The sequence below is a fragment of the Lonchura striata genome, chromosome 9 (assembly GCF_050655825.1).
Source record: "Lonchura striata isolate lonStrDom1 chromosome 9, ASM5065582v1, whole genome shotgun sequence".
Classification (NCBI taxonomy): Eukaryota; Metazoa; Chordata; class Aves; order Passeriformes; family Estrildidae; genus Lonchura; species Lonchura striata.
The window spans coordinates 15,951,967-15,972,063 of record NC_140711.1 but is presented as its reverse complement, the minus strand read 5'-3'; positions in this window follow the sequence as shown (position 1 = coordinate 15,972,063).

Sequence of the window (20,097 nt, the reverse complement as noted above, 5' to 3'; positions counted from 1 at the left end):
CAGGGCCAGGGGCCCCCGGGCACATCCTTTGGCCATTTTCCCTGGGAAAGAAAACTCAGCAGTCCAGGTTCCTGATGTCAGTTTGTAGGGCTCCCTTGGGTCTATCAGGGCAGCACAAGTTTGAGGTGGGGACAACTTCGGTGTGGGGTCCATCCTTCGATATAAGGATTTTTTGCAGTCAGGGCCAGGGGCCCCCGGGCACATCCTTTTTCCATTTTCCCTGGGAAAGAAAACTCAGCAGTCCAGGTTCCTGATGTCAGTTTGTAGGGCTCCCTTGGGTCTATCAGGGCAGCACAAGTTAGAGGTGGGGACATCTTCGGTGTGGTGTCCATCCTTCGATATAAGGATTCTTTGCAGAGAGGCTCCAGCCAAGGGCCAGGGGACCCTGGGCACATCCTTTTTCCATTTTCCCTGGGAAAGAAACTCAGCAGTCCAGGTTCCTGATGTCAGTTTGTAGGGCTCCCTTGGGTCTATCAGGGCAGCACAAGTTTGAGGTGGGGACAAATTCGGTGTGGGGCCCATCCTTCGATATAAGGATTTTTTGCAGTCAGGGCCAGGGGCCCCTGGGCACAACCTTTTTCCATTTTCCCTGGGAAGGAAAACTCAGCAGTCCAGGTTCCTGATGTCAGTTTGTAGGGCTCCCTTGGGTCTATCAGGGCAGCACAAGTTTGAGGTGGGGACAATTTCGGTGTGGGGTCCATCCTTCGATATAAGGATTTTTTGCTGTCAGGGCCAGGGGCCCAGGGCCAGGGGGCCCCTGGGAACATCCTTTTTCCATTTTCCCTGGGAAAGAAAACTCAGCAGTCCAGGTTCCTGATGTCAGTTTGTAGGGCTCCCTTGGGTCTATCAGGGCAGCACAAGTTTGAGGTGGGGACAACTTCGGTGTTGGGTCCATCCTTCGATATAAGGATTCTTTGCAGTGAGGCCCCAGCCCAGGGCCAGGGGCCTCTGGGCACATCCTTTTTCCATTTTCCCTGGGAAAGAAAACTCAGCAGTCCAGGTTCCTGATGTCAGTTTGTAGGGTTCCCTTGGGTCTATCAGGGCAGCACAAGTTTGAGGTGGGGACAACTTCGGTGTGGGGTCCATCCTTCGATATAAGGATTTTTTGCAGTCAGGGCCAGGGGCCCCTGGGCACATCCTTTTTCCATTTTCCCTGGGAAAGAAAACTCAGCAGTCCAGGTTCCTGATGTCAGTTTGTATGGCTCCCTTGGGTGTATCAGGGCAGCACAAGTGTGAGGTGGGGACAACTTCGGTGTGGGGTCCATCCTTATATATAAGGATTTTTTGTAGTGAGGCCCCAGCCCAGGGCCAGAGGCCCCTGGGCACATCCTTTTTCCATTTTCCCTGGGAAAGAAAACTCAGCAGTCCAGGTTCCTGATGTCAGTTTGTAGGGCTCCCTTGGGTGTATCAGGGCAGCACAAGTTAGAGGTGGGGACATCTTCGGTGTGGTGTCCATCCTTCGATATAAGGATTCTTTGCAGAGATGCTCCAGCCAAGGGCCAGGGGACCCTGGGCACACCCTTTTTCCATTTTCCCTGGGAAAGAAACTCAGCAGTCCAGGTTCCTGATGTCAGTTTGTAGGGCTCCCTTGGGTGTATCAGGGCAGCACAAGTTTGAGGTGGGGACAACTTCGGTGTGGGGTCCATCCTTCGATATAAGGATTTTTTGCAGTCAGGGCCAGGGGCCCCTGGGCACAACCTTTTTCCATTTTCCCTGGGAAGGAAAACTCAGCAGTCCAGGTTCCTGATGTCAGTTTGTAGGGCTCCCTTGGGTCTATCAGGGCAGCACAAGTTTGAGGTGGGGACAATTTCGGTGTGGGGTCCATCCTTCGATATAAGGATTTTTTGCTGTCAGGGCCAGGGGCCCAGGGCCAGGGGGCCCCTGGGAACATCCTTTTTCCATTTTCCCTGGGAAAGAAAACTCAGCAGTCCAGGTTCCTGATGTCAGTTTGTAGGGCTCCCTTGGGTCTATCAGGGCAGCACAAGTTTGAGGTGGGGACAACTTCGGTGTTGGGTCCATCCTTCGATATAAGGATTCTTTGCAGTGAGGCCCCAGCCCAGGGCCAGGGGCTTCTGGGCACATCCTTTTTCCATTTTCCCTGGGAAAGAAAACTCAGCAGTCCAGGTTCCTGATGTCAGTTTGTAGGGTTCCCTTGGGTCTATCAGGGCAGCACAAGTTTGAGGTGGGGACAACTTCGGTGTGGGGTCCATCCTTCGATATAAGGATTTTTTGCAGTCAGGGCCAGGGGCCCCTGGGCACATCCTTTTTCCATTTTCCCTGGGAAAGAAAACTCAGCAGTCCTGGTTCCTGATGTCAGTTTGTAGGGCTCCCTTGGGTGTATCAGGGCAGCACAAGTGTGAGGTGGGGACAACTTCGGTGTGGGGTCCATCCTTATATATAAGGATTTTTTGTAGTGAGGCCCCAGCCCAGGGCCAGAGGCCCCTGGGCACATCCTTTTTCCATTTTCCCTGGGAAAGAAAACTCAGCAGTCCAGGTTCCTGATGTCAGTTTGTAGGGCTCCCTTGGGTCTATCAGGGCAGCACAAGTTTGAGGTGAGGACATCTTCGGTGTGGGGTCCATCCTTCGATATAAGGATTCTTTGCAGAGAGGCTCCAGCCAAGGGCCAGGGGACCCTGGGCACATCCTTTTTCCATTTTCCCTGGGAAAGAAACTCAGCAGTCCAGGTTCCTGATGTCAGTTTGTAGGGCTCCCTTGGGTGTATCAGGGCAGCACAAGTTTGAGGTGGGGACAACTTCGGTGTGGGGCCCATCCTTCGATATAAGGATTTTTTGCAGTCAGGGCCAGGGGCCCCTGGGCACATCCTTTTCCCATTTTCCCTGGGAAAGAAAACTCAGCAGTCCAGGTTCCTGATGTCAGTTTGTAGGGCTCCCTTGGGTGTATCAGGGCAGCACAAGTGTGAGGTGGGGACAACTTCGGTGTGAGGTCCATCCTTCGATATAAGGATTTTTTGCAGTCAGGGCCAGGGGCCCCTGGGCACATTCTTTTTCCATTTTCCCTGGGAAAGAAAACTCAGCAGTCCAGGTTCCTGATGTCAGTTTGTAGGGCTCCCTTGGGTCTATCAGGGCAGCACAAGTTAGAGGTGGGGACATCTTCGGTGTGGTGTCCATCCTTCGATATAAGGATTCTTTGCAGAGATGCTCCAGCCAAGGGCCAGGGGACCCTGGGCACACCCTTTTTCCATTTTCCCTGGGAAAGAAACTCAGCAGTCCAGGTTCCTGATGTCAGTTTGTAGGGCTCCCTTGGGTGTATCAGGGCAGCACAAGTTTGAGGTGGGGACAACTTCGGTGTGGGGTCCATCCTTCGATATAAGGATTTTTTGCAGTCAGGGCCAGGGGCCCCTGGGCACAACCTTTTTCCATTTTCCCTGGGAAGGAAAACTCAGCAGTCCAGGTTCCTGATGTCAGTTTGTAGGGCTCCCTTGGGTCTATCAGGGCAGCACAAGTTTGAGGTGGGGACAATTTCGGTGTGGGGTCCATCCTTCGATATAAGGATTTTTTGCTGTCAGGGCCAGGGGCCCAGGGCCAGGGGGCCCCTGGGAACATCCTTTTTCCATTTTCCCTGGGAAAGAAAACTCAGCAGTCCAGGTTCCTGATGTCAGTTTGTAGGGCTCCCTTGGGTCTATCAGGGCAGCACAAGTTTGAGGTGGGGACAACTTCGGTGTTGGGTCCATCCTTCGATATAAGGATTCTTTGCAGTGAGGCCCCAGCCCAGGGCCAGGGGCTTCTGGGCACATCCTTTTTCCATTTTCCCTGGGAAAGAAAACTCAGCAGTCCAGGTTCCTGATGTCAGTTTGTAGGGTTCCCTTGGGTCTATCAGGGCAGCACAAGTTTGAGGTGGGGACAACTTCGGTGTGGGGTCCATCCTTCGATATAAGGATTTTTTGCAGTCAGGGCCAGGGGCCCCTGGGCACATCCTTTTTCCATTTTCCCTGGGAAAGAAAACTCAGCAGTCCTGGTTCCTGATGTCAGTTTGTATGGCTCCCTTGGGTGTATCAGGGCAGCACAAGTGTGAGGTGGGGACAACTTCGGTGTGGGGTCCATCCTTATATATAAGGATTTTTTGTAGTGAGGCCCCAGCCCAGGGCCAGAGGCCCCTGGGCACATCCTTTTTCCATTTTCCCTGGGAAAGAAAACTCAGCAGTCCAGGTTCCTGATGTCAGTTTGTAGGGCTCCCTTGGGTCTATCAGGGCAGCACAAGTTTGAGGTGAGGACATCTTCGGTGTGGGGTCCATCCTTCGATATAAGGATTCTTTGCAGAGAGGCTCCAGCCAAGGGCCAGGGGACCCTGGGCACATCCTTTTTCCATTTTCCCTGGGAAAGAAACTCAGCAGTCCAGGTTCCTGATGTCAGTTTGTAGGGCTCCCTTGGGTGTATCAGGGCAGCACAAGTTTGAGGTGGGGACAACTTCGGTGTGGGGCCCATCCTTCGATATAAGGATTTTTTGCAGTCAGGGCCAGGGGCCCCTGGGCACATCCTTTTCCCATTTTCCCTGGGAAAGAAAACTCAGCAGTCCAGGTTCCTGATGTCAGTTTGTAGGGCTCCCTTGGGTGTATCAGGGCAGCACAAGTGTGAGGTGGGGACAACTTCGGTGTGGGGTCCATCCTTCGATATAAGGATTTTTTGCAGTCAGGGCCAGGGGCCCCTGGGCACATTCTTTTTCCATTTTCCCTGGGAAAGAAAACTCAGCAGTCCAGGTTCCTGATGTCAGTTTGTAGGGCTCCCTTGGGTCTATCAGGGCAGCACAAGTTTGAGGTGGGGACAATTTCGGTGTGGGGTCCATCCTTCGATATAAGGATTTTTTGCTGTCAGGGCCAGGGGCCCAGGGCCAGGGGGCCCCTGGGAACATCCTTTTTCCATTTTCCCTGGGAAAGAAAACTCAGCAGTCCAGGTTCCTGATGTCAGTTTGTAGGGCTCCCTTGGGTCTATCAGGGCAGCACAAGTTTGAGGTGGGGACAACTTCGGTGTTGGGTCCATCCTTCGATATAAGGATTCTTTGCAGTGAGGCCCCAGCCCAGGGCCAGGGGCCTCTGGGCACATCCTTTTTCCATTTTCCCTGGGAAAGAAAACTCAGCAGTCCAGGTTCCTGATGTCAGTTTGTAGGGTTCCCTTGGGTCTATCAGGGCAGCACAAGTTTGAGGTGGGGACAACTTCGGTGTGGGGTCCATCCTTCGATATAAGGATTTTTTGCAGTCAGGGCCAGGGGCCCCTGGGCACATCCTTTTTCCATTTTCCCTGGGAAAGAAAACTCAGCAGTCCAGGTTCCTGATGTCAGTTTGTATGGCTCCCTTGGGTGTATCAGGGCAGCACAAGTGTGAGGTGGGGACAACTTCGGTGTGGGGTCCATCCTTATATATAAGGATTTTTTGTAGTGAGGCCCCAGCCCAGGGCCAGAGGCCCCTGGGCACATCCTTTTTCCATTTTCCCTGGGAAAGAAAACTCAGCAGTCCAGGTTCCTGATGTCAGTTTGTAGGGCTCCCTTGGGTCTATCAGGGCAGCACAAGTTAGAGGTGGGGACATCTTCGGTGTGGTGTCCATCCTTCGATATAAGGATTCTTTGCAGAGATGCTCCAGCCAAGGGCCAGGGTACCCTGGGCACACCCTTTTTCCATTTTCCCTGGGAAAGAAACTCAGCAGTCCAGGTTCCTGATGTCAGTTTGTAGGGCTCCCTTGGGTCTATCAGGGCAGCACAAGTGTGAGGTGGGGACAACTTCGGTGTGGGGTCCATCCTTCGATATAAGGATTTTTTGCAGTCAGGGCCAGGGGCCCCTGGGCACATTCTTTTTCCATTTTCCCTGGGAAAGAAAACTCAGCAATCCAGGTTCCTGATGTCAGTTAGTAGGGCTCCCTTGGGTCTATCAGGGCAGCACAAGTTTGAAGTGGGGACAACTTCGGTGTGGGGTCCATCCTTCGATATAAGGATTTTTTGCTGTCAGGGCCAGGGGCCCCGGGCCAGGGGCCCCTGGGCACATCCTTTTTCCATTTTCCCTGGGAAAGAAAACTCAGCAGTCCAGGTTCCTGATGTCAGTTTGTAGGGCTCCCTTGGGTGTATCAGGGCAGCACAAGTTTGAGGTGGGGACAACTTCGGTGTGGGGTCCATCCTTCGATATAAGGATTTTTTGCAGTCAGGGCCAGGGGCCCCTGGGCACAACCTTTTTCCATTTTCCCTGGGAAGGAAAACTCAGCAGTCCAGGTTCCTGATGTCAGTTTGTAGGGCTCCCTTGGGTCTATCAGGGCAGCACAAGTTTGAGGTGGGGACAATTTCGGTGTGGGGTCCATCCTTCGATATAAGGATTTTTTGCTGTCAGGGCCAGGGGCCCAGGGCCAGGGGGCCCCTGGGAACATCCTTTTTCCATTTTCCCTGGGAAAGAAAACTCAGCAGTCCAGGTTCCTGATGTCAGTTTGTAGGGTTCCCTTGGGTCTATCAGGGCAGCACAAGTTTGAGGTGGGGACAACTTCGGTGTGGGGTCCATCCTTCGATATAAGGATTTTTTGCAGTCAGGGCCAGGGGCCCCTGGGCACATCCTTTTTCCATTTTCCCTGGGAAAGAAAACTCAGCAGTCCTGGTTCCTGATGTCAGTTTGTATGGCTCCCTTGGGTGTATCAGGGCAGCACAAGTGTGAGGTGGGGACAACTTCGGTGTGGGGTCCATCCTTATATATAAGGATTTCTTGTAGTGAGGCCCCAGCCCAGGGCCAGAGGCCCCTGGGCACATCCTTTTTCCATTTTCCCTGGGAAAGAAAACTCAGCAGTCCAGGTTCCTGATGTCAGTTTGTAGGGCTCCCTTGGGTCTATCAGGGCAGCACAAGTTTGAGGTGAGGACATCTTCGGTGTGGGGTCCATCCTTCGATATAAGGATTCTTTGCAGAGAGGCTCCAGCCAAGGGCCAGGGGACCCTGGGCACATCCTTTTTCCATTTTCCCTGGGAAAGAAACTCAGCAGTCCAGGTTCCTGATGTCAGTTTGTAGGGCTCCCTTGGGTGTATCAGGGCAGCACAAGTTTGAGGTGGGGACAACTTCGGTGTGGGGCCCATCCTTCGATATAAGGATTTTTTGCAGTCAGGGCCAGGGGCCCCTGGGCACATCCTTTTCCCATTTTCCCTGGGAAAGAAAACTCAGCAGTCCAGGTTCCTGATGTCAGTTTGTAGGGCTCCCTTGGGTGTATCAGGGCAGCACAAGTGTGAGGTGGGGACAACTTCGGTGTGGGGTCCATCCTTCGATATAAGGATTATTTGCAGTCAGGGCCAGGGGCCCCTGGGCACATTCTTTTTCCATTTTCCCTGGGAAAGAAAACACAGCAATCCAGGTTCCGGATGTCAGTTTGTAGGGCTCCCTTGGGTCTATCAGGGCAGCACAAGTTTGAAGTGGGGACAACTTCGGTGTGGGGTCCATCCTTCGATATAAGGATTTTTTGCTGTCAGGGCCAGGGGCCCAGGGCCAGGGGCCCCTGGGCACATCCTTTTTTCATTTTCCCTGGGAAAGAAAACTCAGCAGTCCAGGTTCCTGATGTCAGTTTGTAGGGCTCACTTGGGTCTATCAGGGCAGCACAAGTTTGAGGTGGGGACAACTTCGGTGTGGGGTCCATCCTTCGATATAAGGATTTTTTGCAGTCAGGGACAGGGGCCCCTGGGCACATCCTTTTTCCATTTTCCCTGGGAAAGAAAACTCAGCAGTCCAAGTTCCTGATGTCAGTTTCTAGGGCTCCCTTGGGTGTATCAGGGCAGCACAAGTTTGAGGTGGGGACAACTTCGGTGTGGGGTCCATCCTTCGATATAAAGATTCTTTGCAGACAGGCCCTAGCCCAGGGCCAGGGGCCCCTGGGCACATACTTTTTCCATTTTCCCTGGGAAAGAAAACTTAGCAGTCCAGGTTCCTGATGTCAGTTTGTAGGGCTCCCTTGGGTGTATCAGGGCAGCACAAGTTTGAGGTGGGGACAAATTCGGTGTGGGCTCCATCCTTCGATATAAGGATTTTTTGCAGTCAGGGCCAGGGGCCCCTGGGCACATCCTTTTTCCATTTTCCCTGGGAAAGAAAACTCAGCAGTCCAGGTTCCTGATGTCAGTTTGTAGGGTTCCCTTGGGTCTATCAGGGCAGCACAAGTTTGAGGTGGGGACAACTTCGGTGTGGGGTCCATCCTTCAATATAAGGATTTTTTGCAGTCAGGGCCTGGGGCCCCTGGGCACATCCTTTTTCCATTTTCCCTGGGAAAGAAAACTCAGCAGTCCAGGTTCCTGATGTCAGTTTGTAGGGCTCCCTTGGGTCTATCAGGGCAGCACAAGTGTGAGGTGGGGACAACTTCGGTGTGGGGTCCATCCTTCAATATAAAGATTTTTTGCAGTCAGGGCCTGGGGCCCCTGGGCACATCCTTTTTCCATTTTCCTTGGGAAAGAAAACTCAGCAGTCCAGGTTCCTGATGTCAGTTTGTAGGGTTCCCTTGGGTCTATCAGGGCAGCACAAGTTTGAGGTGGGGACAACTTCGGTGTGGGGTCCATCCTTCGATATAAGGATTCTTTGCAGTGAGGCCCCAGCCCAAGGCCAGGGGCCCCTGGGCACATCCTTTTTCCATTTTCCCTGGGAAAGAAAACTCAGCAGTCCAGGTTCCTGATGTCAGTTTGTAGGTCTCCCTTGGGTCTATCAGGGCAGCACAAGTTTGAGGTGGGGACATCTTCGGTGTGGTGTCCATCCTTCGATATAAGGATTCTTTGCAGAGAGGCTCCAGCCAAGGGCCAGGGGACCCTGGGCACATCCTTTTTCCATTTTCCCTGGGAAAGAAACTCAGCAGTCCATGTTCCTGATGTCAGTTTGTAGGGCTCCCTTGGGTGTATCAGGGCAGCACAAGTTTGAGGTAGGGACAAATTCGGTGTGGGGCCCATCCTTCGATATAAGGATTTTTTGCAGTCAGGGCCAGGGGCCCCTGGGCACATCCTTTTTCCATTTTCCCTGGGAAAGAAAACTCAGCAGTCCAGGTTCCTGATGTCAGTTTGTAGGGCTCCCTTGGGTCTATCAGGGCAGCACAAGTTTGAGGTGGGGACAACTTCGGTGTGGGGCCCATCCTTCGATCTAAAGATTTTTTGCAGTCAGGGCCAGGGGCCCCTGGGCACATCCTTTTTCCATTTTCCCTGGGAAAGAAAACTCAGCAGTCCTGGTTCCTGATGTCAGTTTGTATGGCTCCCTTGGGTGTATCAGGGCAGCACAAGTGTGAGGTGGGGACAACTTCGGTGTGGGGTCCATCCTTATATATAAGGATTTTTTGTAGTGAGGCCCCAGCCCAGGGCCAGAGGCCCCTGGGCACATCCTTTTTCCATTTTCCCTGGGAAAGAAAACTCAGCAGTCCAGGTTCCTGATGTCAGTTTGTAGGGCTCCCTTGGGTCTATCAGGGCAGCACAAGTTTGAGGTGAGGACATCTTCGGTGTGGGGTCCATCCTTCGATATAAGGATTCTTTGCAGAGAGGCTCCAGCCAAGGGCCAGGGGACCCTGGGCACATCCTTTTTCCATTTTCCCTGGGAAAGAAACTCAGCAGTCCAGGTTCCTGATGTCAGTTTGTAGGGCTCCCTTGGGTGTATCAGGGCAGCACAAGTTTGAGGTGGGGACAACTTCGGTGTGGGGCCCATCCTTCGATATAAGGATTTTTTGCAGTCAGGGCCAGGGGCCCCTGGGCACATCCTTTTCCCATTTTCCCTGGGAAAGAAAACTCAGCAGTCCAGGTTCCTGATGTCAGTTTGTAGGGCTCCCTTGGGTGTATCAGGGCAGCACAAGTGTGAGGTGGGGACAACTTCGGTGTGGGGTCCATCCTTCGATATAAGGATTTTTTGCAGTCAGGGCCAGGGGCCCCTGGGCACATTCTTTTTCCATTTTCCCTGGGAAAGAAAACTCAGCAGTCCAGGTTCCTGATGTCAGTTTGTAGGGCTCCCTTGGGTCTATCAGGGCAGCACAAGTTTGAGGTGGGGACAATTTCGGTGTGGGGTCCATCCTTCGATATAAGGATTTTTTGCTGTCAGGGCCAGGGGCCCAGGGCCAGGGGGCCCCTGGGAACATCCTTTTTCCATTTTCCCTGGGAAAGAAAACTCAGCAGTCCAGGTTCCTGATGTCAGTTTGTAGGGCTCCCTTGGGTCTATCAGGGCAGCACAAGTTTGAGGTGGGGACAACTTCGGTGTTGGGTCCATCCTTCGATATAAGGATTCTTTGCAGTGAGGCCCCAGCCCAGGGCCAGGGGCCTCTGGGCACATCCTTTTTCCATTTTCCCTGGGAAAGAAAACTCAGCAGTCCAGGTTCCTGATGTCAGTTTGTAGGGTTCCCTTGGGTCTATCAGGGCAGCACAAGTTTGAGGTGGGGACAACTTCGGTGTGGGGTCCATCCTTCGATATAAGGATTTTTTGCAGTCAGGGCCAGGGGCCCCTGGGCACATCCTTTTTCCATTTTCCCTGGGAAAGAAAACTCAGCAGTCCAGGTTCCTGATGTCAGTTTGTATGGCTCCCTTGGGTGTATCAGGGCAGCACAAGTGTGAGGTGGGGACAACTTCGGTGTGGGGTCCATCCTTATATATAAGGATTTTTTGTAGTGAGGCCCCAGCCCAGGGCCAGAGGCCCCTGGGCACATCCTTTTTCCATTTTCCCTGGGAAAGAAAACTCAGCAGTCCAGGTTCCTGATGTCAGTTTGTAGGGCTCCCTTGGGTCTATCAGGGCAGCACAAGTTAGAGGTGGGGACATCTTCGGTGTGGTGTCCATCCTTCGATATAAGGATTCTTTGCAGAGATGCTCCAGCCAAGGGCCAGGGTACCCTGGGCACACCCTTTTTCCATTTTCCCTGGGAAAGAAACTCAGCAGTCCAGGTTCCTGATGTCAGTTTGTAGGGCTCCCTTGGGTCTATCAGGGCAGCACAAGTGTGAGGTGGGGACAACTTCGGTGTGGGGTCCATCCTTCGATATAAGGATTTTTTGCAGTCAGGGCCAGGGGCCCCTGGGCACATTCTTTTTCCATTTTCCCTGGGAAAGAAAACTCAGCAATCCAGGTTCCTGATGTCAGTTAGTAGGGCTCCCTTGGGTCTATCAGGGCAGCACAAGTTTGAAGTGGGGACAACTTCGGTGTGGGGTCCATCCTTCGATATAAGGATTTTTTGCTGTCAGGGCCAGGGGCCCCGGGCCAGGGGCCCCTGGGCACATCCTTTTTCCATTTTCCCTGGGAAAGAAAACTCAGCAGTCCAGGTTCCTGATGTCAGTTTGTAGGGCTCCCTTGGGTGTATCAGGGCAGCACAAGTTTGAGGTGGGGACAACTTCGGTGTGGGGTCCATCCTTCGATATAAGGATTTTTTGCAGTCAGGGCCAGGGGCCCCTGGGCACAACCTTTTTCCATTTTCCCTGGGAAGGAAAACTCAGCAGTCCAGGTTCCTGATGTCAGTTTGTAGGGCTCCCTTGGGTCTATCAGGGCAGCACAAGTTTGAGGTGGGGACAATTTCGGTGTGGGGTCCATCCTTCGATATAAGGATTTTTTGCTGTCAGGGCCAGGGGCCCAGGGCCAGGGGGCCCTGGGCACATCCTTTTTTCATTTTCCCTGGGAAAGAAAACTCAGCAGTCCAGGTTCCTGATGTCAGTTTGTAGGGCTCACTTGGGTCTATCAGGGCAGCACAAGTTTGAGGTGGGGACAACTTCGGTGTGGGGTCCATCCTTCGATATAAGGATTTTTTGCAGTCAGGGACAGGGGCCCCTGGGCACATCCTTTTTCCATTTTCCCTGGGAAAGAAAACTCAGCAGTCCAAGTTCCTGATGTCAGTTTCTAGGGCTCCCTTGGGTGTATCAGGGCAGCACAAGTTTGAGGTGGGGACAACTTCGGTGTGGGGTCCATCCTTCGATATAAAGATTCTTTGCAGACAGGCCCTAGCCCAGGGCCAGGGGCCCCTGGGCACATACTTTTTCCATTTTCCCTGGGAAAGAAAACTTAGCAGTCCAGGTTCCTGATGTCAGTTTGTAGGGCTCCCTTGGGTGTATCAGGGCAGCACAAGTTTGAGGTGGGGACAAATTCGGTGTGGGCTCCATCCTTCGATATAAGGATTTTTTGCAGTCAGGGCCAGGGGCCCCTGGGCACATCCTTTTTCCATTTTCCCTGGGAAAGAAAACTCAGCAGTCCAGGTTCCTGATGTCAGTTTGTAGGGTTCCCTTGGGTCTATCAGGGCAGCACAAGTTTGAGGTGGGGACAACTTCGGTGTGGGGTCCATCCTTCAATATAAGGATTTTTTGCAGTCAGGGCCTGGGGCCCCTGGGCACATCCTTTTTCCATTTTCCCTGGGAAAGAAAACTCAGCAGTCCAGGTTCCTGATGTCAGTTTGTAGGGCTCCCTTGGGTCTATCAGGGCAGCACAAGTGTGAGGTGGGGACAACTTCGGTGTGGGGTCCATCCTTCAATATAAAGATTTTTTGCAGTCAGGGCCTGGGGCCCCTGGGCACATCCTTTTTCCATTTTCCTTGGGAAAGAAAACTCAGCAGTCCAGGTTCCTGATGTCAGTTTGTAGGGTTCCCTTGGGTCTATCAGGGCAGCACAAGTTTGAGGTGGGGACAACTTCGGTGTGGGGTCCATCCTTCGATATAAGGATTCTTTGCAGTGAGGCCCCAGCCCAAGGCCAGGGGCCCCTGGGCACATCCTTTTTCCATTTTCCCTGGGAAAGAAAACTCAGCAGTCCAGGTTCCTGATGTCAGTTTGTAGGTCTCCCTTGGGTCTATCAGGGCAGCACAAGTTTGAGGTGGGGACATCTTCGGTGTGGTGTCCATCCTTCGATATAAGGATTCTTTGCAGAGAGGCTCCAGCCAAGGGCCAGGGGACCCTGGGCACATCCTTTTTCCATTTTCCCTGGGAAAGAAACTCAGCAGTCCATGTTCCTGATGTCAGTTTGTAGGGCTCCCTTGGGTGTATCAGGGCAGCACAAGTTTGAGGTAGGGACAAATTCGGTGTGGGGCCCATCCTTCGATATAAGGATTTTTTGCAGTCAGGGCCAGGGGCCCCTGGGCACATCCTTTTTCCATTTTCCCTGGGAAAGAAAACTCAGCAGTCCAGGTTCCTGATGTCAGTTTGTAGGGCTCCCTTGGGTCTATCAGGGCAGCACAAGTTTGAGGTGGGGACAACTTCGGTGTGGGGCCCATCCTTCGATCTAAAGATTTTTTGCAGTCAGGGCCAGGGGCCCCTGGGCACATCCTTTTTCCATTTTCCCTGGGAAAGACAACTCAGCAGTCCAGGTTCCTGATGTCAGTTTGTAGGGCTCCCTTGGGTCTATCAGGGCAGCACAAGTTTGAGGTGGGGACAACTTCGGTGTGGGGTCCATCCTTCGATATAAGGATTTTTTGCAGTCAGGGCCAGGGGCCCCCGGGCACATCCTTTGGCCATTTTCCCTGGGAAAGAAAACTCAGCAGTCCAGGTTCCTGATGTCAGTTTGTAGGGCTCCCTTGGGTCTATCAGGGCAGCACAAGTTTGAGGTGGGGACAACTTCGGTGTGGGGTCCATCCTTCGATATAAGGATTTTTTGCAGTCAGGGCCAGGGGCCCCCGGGCACATCCTTTTTCCATTTTCCCTGGGAAAGAAAACTCAGCAGTCCAGGTTCCTGATGTCAGTTTGTAGGGCTCCCTTGGGTCTATCAGGGCAGCACAAGTTTGAGGTGGGGACAACTTCGGTGTGGGGTCCATCCTTCGATATAAGGATTTTTTGCAGTCAGGGCCAGGGGCCCCCGGGCACATCCTTTTTCCATTTTCCCTGGGAAAGAAAACTCAGCAGTCCAGGTTCCTGATGTCAGTTTGTAGGGCTCCCTTGGGTCTATCAGGGCAGCACAAGTTTGAGGTGGGGACAACTTCGGTGTGGGGTCCATCCTTCGATATAAGGATTTTTTGCTGTCAGGGCCAGGGGCCCCCGGGCACATCCTTTTTCCATTTTCCCTGGGAAAGAAAACTCAGCAGTCCAGGTTCCTGATGTCAGTTTGTAGGGCTCCCTTGGGTCTATCAGGGCAGCACAAGTTTGAGGTGGGGACAACTTCGGTGTGGGGTCCATCCTTCGATATAAGGATTTTTTGCAGTGAGGTCCCTGCCCAGTGCCAGGGGCCCCTGGGCACATCCTTTTTCCATTTTCCCTGGGAAAGAAAACTCAGCAGTCCAGGTTCCTGATGTCAGTTTGTAGGGCTCCCTTGGGTCTATCAGGGCAGCACAAGTTTGAGGTGGGGACAACTTCGGTGTGGGGTGCATCCTTCGATATAAGGATTTTTGCAGTCAGGGGCATGGGCCCCTGGGCACATCCTTTTTCCATTTTCCCTGGGAAAGAAAACTCAGCAGTCCAGGTTCCTGATGTCAGTTTGTAGGGCTCCCTTGGGTCTATCAGGGCAGCACAAGTTTGAGGTGGGGACAACTTCGGTGTGGGGTCCATCCTTCGATATAAGGATTTTTTGCTGTCAGGGTAAGGGCCCCTGGGCACATCCTTTTTCCATTTTCCCTGGGAAAGAAAACTCAGCAGTCCAGGTTCCTGATGTCAGTTTGTAGGGCTCCCTTGGGTCTATCAGGGCAGCACAAGTTTGAGGTGGGGACAACTTCGGTGTGGGGTCCATCCTTCGATATAAGGATTTTTTGCAGTCAGGGCCAGGGGCCCCTGGGCACATCCTTTGGCCATTTTCCCTGGGAAAGAAAACTCAGCAGTCCAGGTTCCTGATGTCAGTTTGTAGGGCTCCCTTGGGTCTATCAGGGCAGCACAAGTTTGAGGTGGGTACAACTTCGGTGTGGGGTCCATCCTTCGATATAAAGATTTTTTGCAGTCAGGGCCAGGGGCCCCTGGGCACATCCTTTTTCCATTTTCCCTGGGAAAGAAAACTCAGCAGTCCAGGTTCCTGATGTCAGTTTGTAGGGCTCCCTTGGGTCTATCAGGGCAGCACAAGTTTGAGGTGGGGACAACTTCGGTGTGGGGTCCATACTTTGATATAAGGACTCTTTGCAGTCAGGGCAAGGGGCCCCCGGGCACATCCTTTTTCCATTTTCCCTGGGAAAGAAAACTCAGCAGTCCAGGTTCCTGATGTCAGTTTGTAGGGCTCCCTTGGGTCTATCAGGGCAGCACAAGTTTGAGGTGGGGACAATTTCAGTGTGGGGTGCATCCTTCGATATAAGGATTCTTGCAGTCTGGACCAGGGACCCCGGGCACATCCTTTTTCCATTTTCCCTGGGAAGGAAAACTCAGCAGTCCAGGTTCCTGATGTCAGTTTGTAGGGTTCCCTTGGGTCTATCAGGGCAGCACAAGTTTGAGGTGGGGACAACTTCGGTGTGGGGCCCATCCTTCGATCTAAAGATTTTTTGCAGTCAGGGCCAGGGGCCCCCGGGCACATCCTTTTTCCATTTTCCCTGGGAAAGAAAACTCAGCAGTCCAGGTTCCTGATGTCAGTTTGTAGGGCTCCCTTGGGTCTATCAGGGCAGCACAAGTTTGAGGTGGGCACAACTTTCGTGTGGGCTCCATCCTTCGATATAATGATTTTTTGCAGTCCAGGCCAGGGGCCCCTGGGCACATCCTTTTTCCATTTTCCCTGGGAAAGAAAACTCAGCAGTCCAGGTTCCTGATGTCAGTTTGTAGGGCTCCCTTGGGTCTATCAGGGCAGCACAAGTTTGAGGTGGGGACAACTTCGGTGTGGGGTCCATCCTTCGATATAAGGATTCTTGAAGTCTGGACCAGGTGCCCCTGGGCACACCCTTTGGCCATTTTCCCTGGGAAAGAAAACTCAGCAGTCCAGGTTCCTGATGTCAGTTTGTAGGGCTCCCTTGGGTCTATCAGGGCAGCACAAGTTTGAGGTGGGGACAACTTCGGTGTGGGGTCCATCCTTCGATATAAGGATTTTTTGCAGTCAGGGCCAGGGGCCCCCGGGCACATCCTTTTTCCATTTTCCCTGGGAAAGAAAACTCAGCAGTCCAGGTTCCTGATGTCAGTTTGTAGGGCTCCCTTGGGTCTATCAGGGCAGCACAAGTTTGAGGTGGGGACAACTTCGGTGTGGGGTGCATCCTTCGATATAAGGATTTTTTGCAGTCAGGGGCATGGGCCCCTGGGCACATCCTTTTTCCATTTTCCCTGGGAAAGAAAACTCAGCAGTCCAGGTTCCTGATGTCAGTTTGTAGGGCTCCCTTGGGTCTATCAGGGCAGCACAAGTTTGAGGTGGGGACAACTTCGGTGTGGGGTCCATCCTTCGATATAAGGATTTTTTGCTGTCAGGGTAAGGGCCCCTGGGCACATCCTTTTTCCATTTTCCCTGGGAAAGAAAACTCAGCAGTCCAGGTTCCTGATGTCAGTTTGTAGGGCTCCCTTGGGTCTATCAGGGCAGCACAAGTTTGAGGTGGGGACAACTTCGGTGTGGGGTCCATCCTTCGATATAAGGATTTTTTGCAGTCAGGGCCAGGGGCCCCTGGGCACATCCTTTGGCCATTTTCCCTGGGAAAGAAAACTCAGCAGTCCAGGTTCCTGATGTCAGTTTGTAGGGCTCCCTTGGGTCTATCAGGGCAGCACAAGTTTGAGGTGGGTACAACTTCGGTGTGGGGTCCATCCTTCGATATAAAGATTTTTTGCAGTCAGGGCCAGGGGCCCCCGGGCACATCCTTTTTCCATTTTCCCTGGGAAAGAAAACTCAGCAGTCCAGGTTCCTGATGTCAGTTTGTAGGGCTCCCTTGGGTCTATCAGGGCAGCACAAGTTTGAGGTGGGGACAACTTCGGTGTGGGCTCCATCCTTTGATATAAGGACTCTTTGCAGTCAGGGCAAGGGGCCCCCGGGCACATCCTTTTTCCATTTTCCCTGGGAAAGAAAACTCAGCAGTCCAGGTTCCTGATGTCAGTTTGTAGGGCTCCCTTGGGTCTATCAGGGCAGCACAAGTTTGAGGTGGGGACAATTTCGGTGTGGGGTGCATCCTTCGATATAAGGATTCTTGCAGTCTGGACCAGGGACCCCGGGCACATCCTTTTTCCATTTTCCCTGGGAAAGAAAACTCAGCAGTCCAGGTTCCTGATGTCAGTTTGTAGGGTTCCCTTGGGTCTATCAGGGCAGCACAAGTTTGAGGTGGGGACAACTTCGGTGTGGGGCCCATCCTTCGATCTAAAGATTTTTTGCAGTCAGGGCCAGGGGCCCCCGGGCACATCCTTTTTCCATTTTCCCTGGGAAAGAAAACTCAGCAGTCCAGGTTCCTGATGTCAGTTTGTAGGGCTCCCTTGGGTCTATCAGGGCAGCACAAGTTTGAGGTGGGGACAACTTCGGTGTGGGGTCCATCCTTCGATATAAGGATTCTTGCAGTCTGGACCAGGGGCCCCTGGGCACACCCTTTGGCCATTTTCCCTGGGAAAGAAAACTCAGCAGTCCAGGTTCCTGATGTCAGTTTGTAGGGCTCCCTTGGGTCTATCAGGGCAGCACAAGTTTGAGGTGGGGACAACTTCGGTGTGGGGTCCATCCTTCGATATAAGGATTTTTTGCAGTCAGGGCCAGGGGCCCCCGGGCACATCCTTTTTCCATTTTCCCTGGGAAAGAAAACTCAGCAGTCCAGGTTCCTGATGTCAGTTTGTAGGGCTCCCTTGGGTCTATCAGGGCAGCACAAGTTTGAGGTGGGGACAACTTCGGTGTGGGGTCCATCCTTCGATATAAGGATTTTTTGCAGTCAGGGCCAGGGGCCTCTGGGCACATCCTTTTTCCATTTTCCCTGGGAAAGAAAACTCAGCAGTCCAGGTTCCTGATGTCAGTTTGTAGGGCTCCCTTGGGTCTATCAGGGCAGCACAAGTTTGAGGTGGGGACAAGATCGGTCTGGGGTCCATCCTTCGATATAAGGATTTTTTGCAGTCAGGGCCAGGGGCCCCCGGGCACATCCTTTTTCCATTTTCCCTGGGAAAGAAAACTCAGCAGTCCAGGTTCCTGATGTCAGTTTGTAGGGCTCCCTTGGGTCTATCAGGGCAGCACAAGTTTGAGGTGGGGACAACTTCGGTGTGGGGCCCATCCTTCGATATAAGGATTTTTTGCTGTCAGGGCAAGGGCCCCCCGGGCACATTGTTTTTCCATTTTCCCTGGGAAAGAAAACTCAGCAGTCCAGGTTCCTGATGTCAGTTTGTAGGGCTCCCTTGGGTCTATCAGGGCAGCACAAGTTTGAGGTAGGGACAACTTCGGTGTGGGGTCCATCCTTCGATATAAGGATTCTTTGCAGTCAGGGCCAGGGGCCCCCGGGCACACCCTTTGGCCATTTTCCCTGGGAAAGAAAACTCAGCAGTCCAGGTTCCTGATGTCAGTTTGTAGGGCTCCCTTGGGTCTATCAGGGCAGCACAAGTTTGAGGTGGGGACAACTTCGGTGTGGGGTCCATCCTTCGATATAAGGATTCTTTGCAGTGAGGCCCCTGCCCAGGGCCAGGGGCCCCTGGGCACATCCTTTGGCCATTTTCCCTGGGAAAGAAAACTCAGCAGTCCAGGTTCCTGATGTCAGTTTGTAGGGCTCCCTTGGGTCTATCAGGACAGCACAAGTTTGAGGTGGGGACAACTTCGGTGTGGGGTCCATCCTTCGATATTAGGATTTTTTGCAGTCAGGGCCAGGGGCCCCTGGGCACATCCTTTTTCCATTTTCCCTGGGAAAGAAAACTCAGCAGTCCAGGTTCCTGATGTCAGTTTGTAGGGCTCCCTTGGGTCTATCAGGGCAGCACAAGTTTGAGGTGGGGACAACTTCGGTGTGGGGTCCATCCTTCGATATAAGGATTTTTTGCAGTCAGGGCCAGGGGCCCCCGGGCACATCCTTTTTCCATTTTCCCTGGGAAAGAAAACTCAGCAGTCCAGGTTCCTGATGTCAGTTTGTAGGGCTCCCTTGGGTCTATCAGGGCAGCACAAGTTTGAGGTGGGGACAACTTCGGTGTGGGGTCCATCCTTCGATATATAGATTTTTTGCAGGCAGGGCCAGGGGCCCCCAGGCACATCCTTTTTCCATTTTCCCTGGGAAAGAAAACTCAGCAGTCCAGGTTCCTGATGTCAGTTTGTAGGGCTCCCTTGGGTCTATCAGGGCAGCACAAGTTTGAGGTGGGGACAACTTCGGTGTGGGGTCCATCCTTCGATATAAGGATTTTTTGCAGTCAGGGCCAGGGGCCCCCGGGCACATCCTTTTTCCATTTTCCCTGGGAAAGAAAACTCAGCAGTCCAGGTTCCTGATGTCAGTTTGTAGGGCTCCCTTGGGTCTATCAGGGCAGCACAAGTTTGAGGTGGGGACAACTTCGGTGTGGGGTCCATCCTTCGATATAAGGATTTTTTGCAGTGAGGTCCCTGCCCAGTGCCAGGGGCCCCTGGGCACATCCTTTTTCCATTTTCCCTGGGAAAGAAAACTCAGCAGTCCAGGTTCCTGATGTCAGTTTGTAGGGCTCCCTTGGGTCTATCAGGGCAGCACAAGTTTGAGGTGGGGACAACTTCGGTGTGGGGTGCATCCTTCAATATAAGGATTTTTTGAAGTCAGGGGCATGGGCCCCTGGGCACATCCTTTTTCCATTTTCCCTGGGAAAGAAAACTCAGCAGTCCAGGTTCCTGATGTCAGTTTGTAGGGCTCCCTTGGGTCTATCAGGGCAGCACAAGTTTGAGGTGGGGACAACTTCGGTGTGGGGTCCATCCTTCGATATAAGGATTCTTTGCAGTCTGGACCAGGGGCCCCCGGGCACATCATTTTTCCATTTTCCCTGGGAAAGAAAACTCAGCAGTCCAGGTTCCTGATGTCAGTTTGTAGGGTTCCCTTGGGTCTATCAGGGCAGCACAAGTTTGAGGTGGGGACAACTTCGGTGTGGGGTCCATCCTTCGATATAAGGATTTTTTGCAGTCAGGGCCAGGGGCCCCCGGGCACATCCTTTTTCCATTTTCCCTGGGAAAGAAAACTCAGCAGTCCAGGTTCCTGATGTCAGTTTGTAGGGCTCCCTTGGGTCTATCGGGGCAGCACAAGTTTGAGGTGGGCACAACTTTCGTGTGGGCTCCATCCTTCGATATAAGGATTTTTTGCAGTCCAGGCCAGGGGCCCCTGGGCACATCCTTTTTCCATTTTCCCTGGGAAAGAAAACTCAGCAGTCCAGGTTCCTGATGTCAGTTTGTAGGGCTCCCTTCGG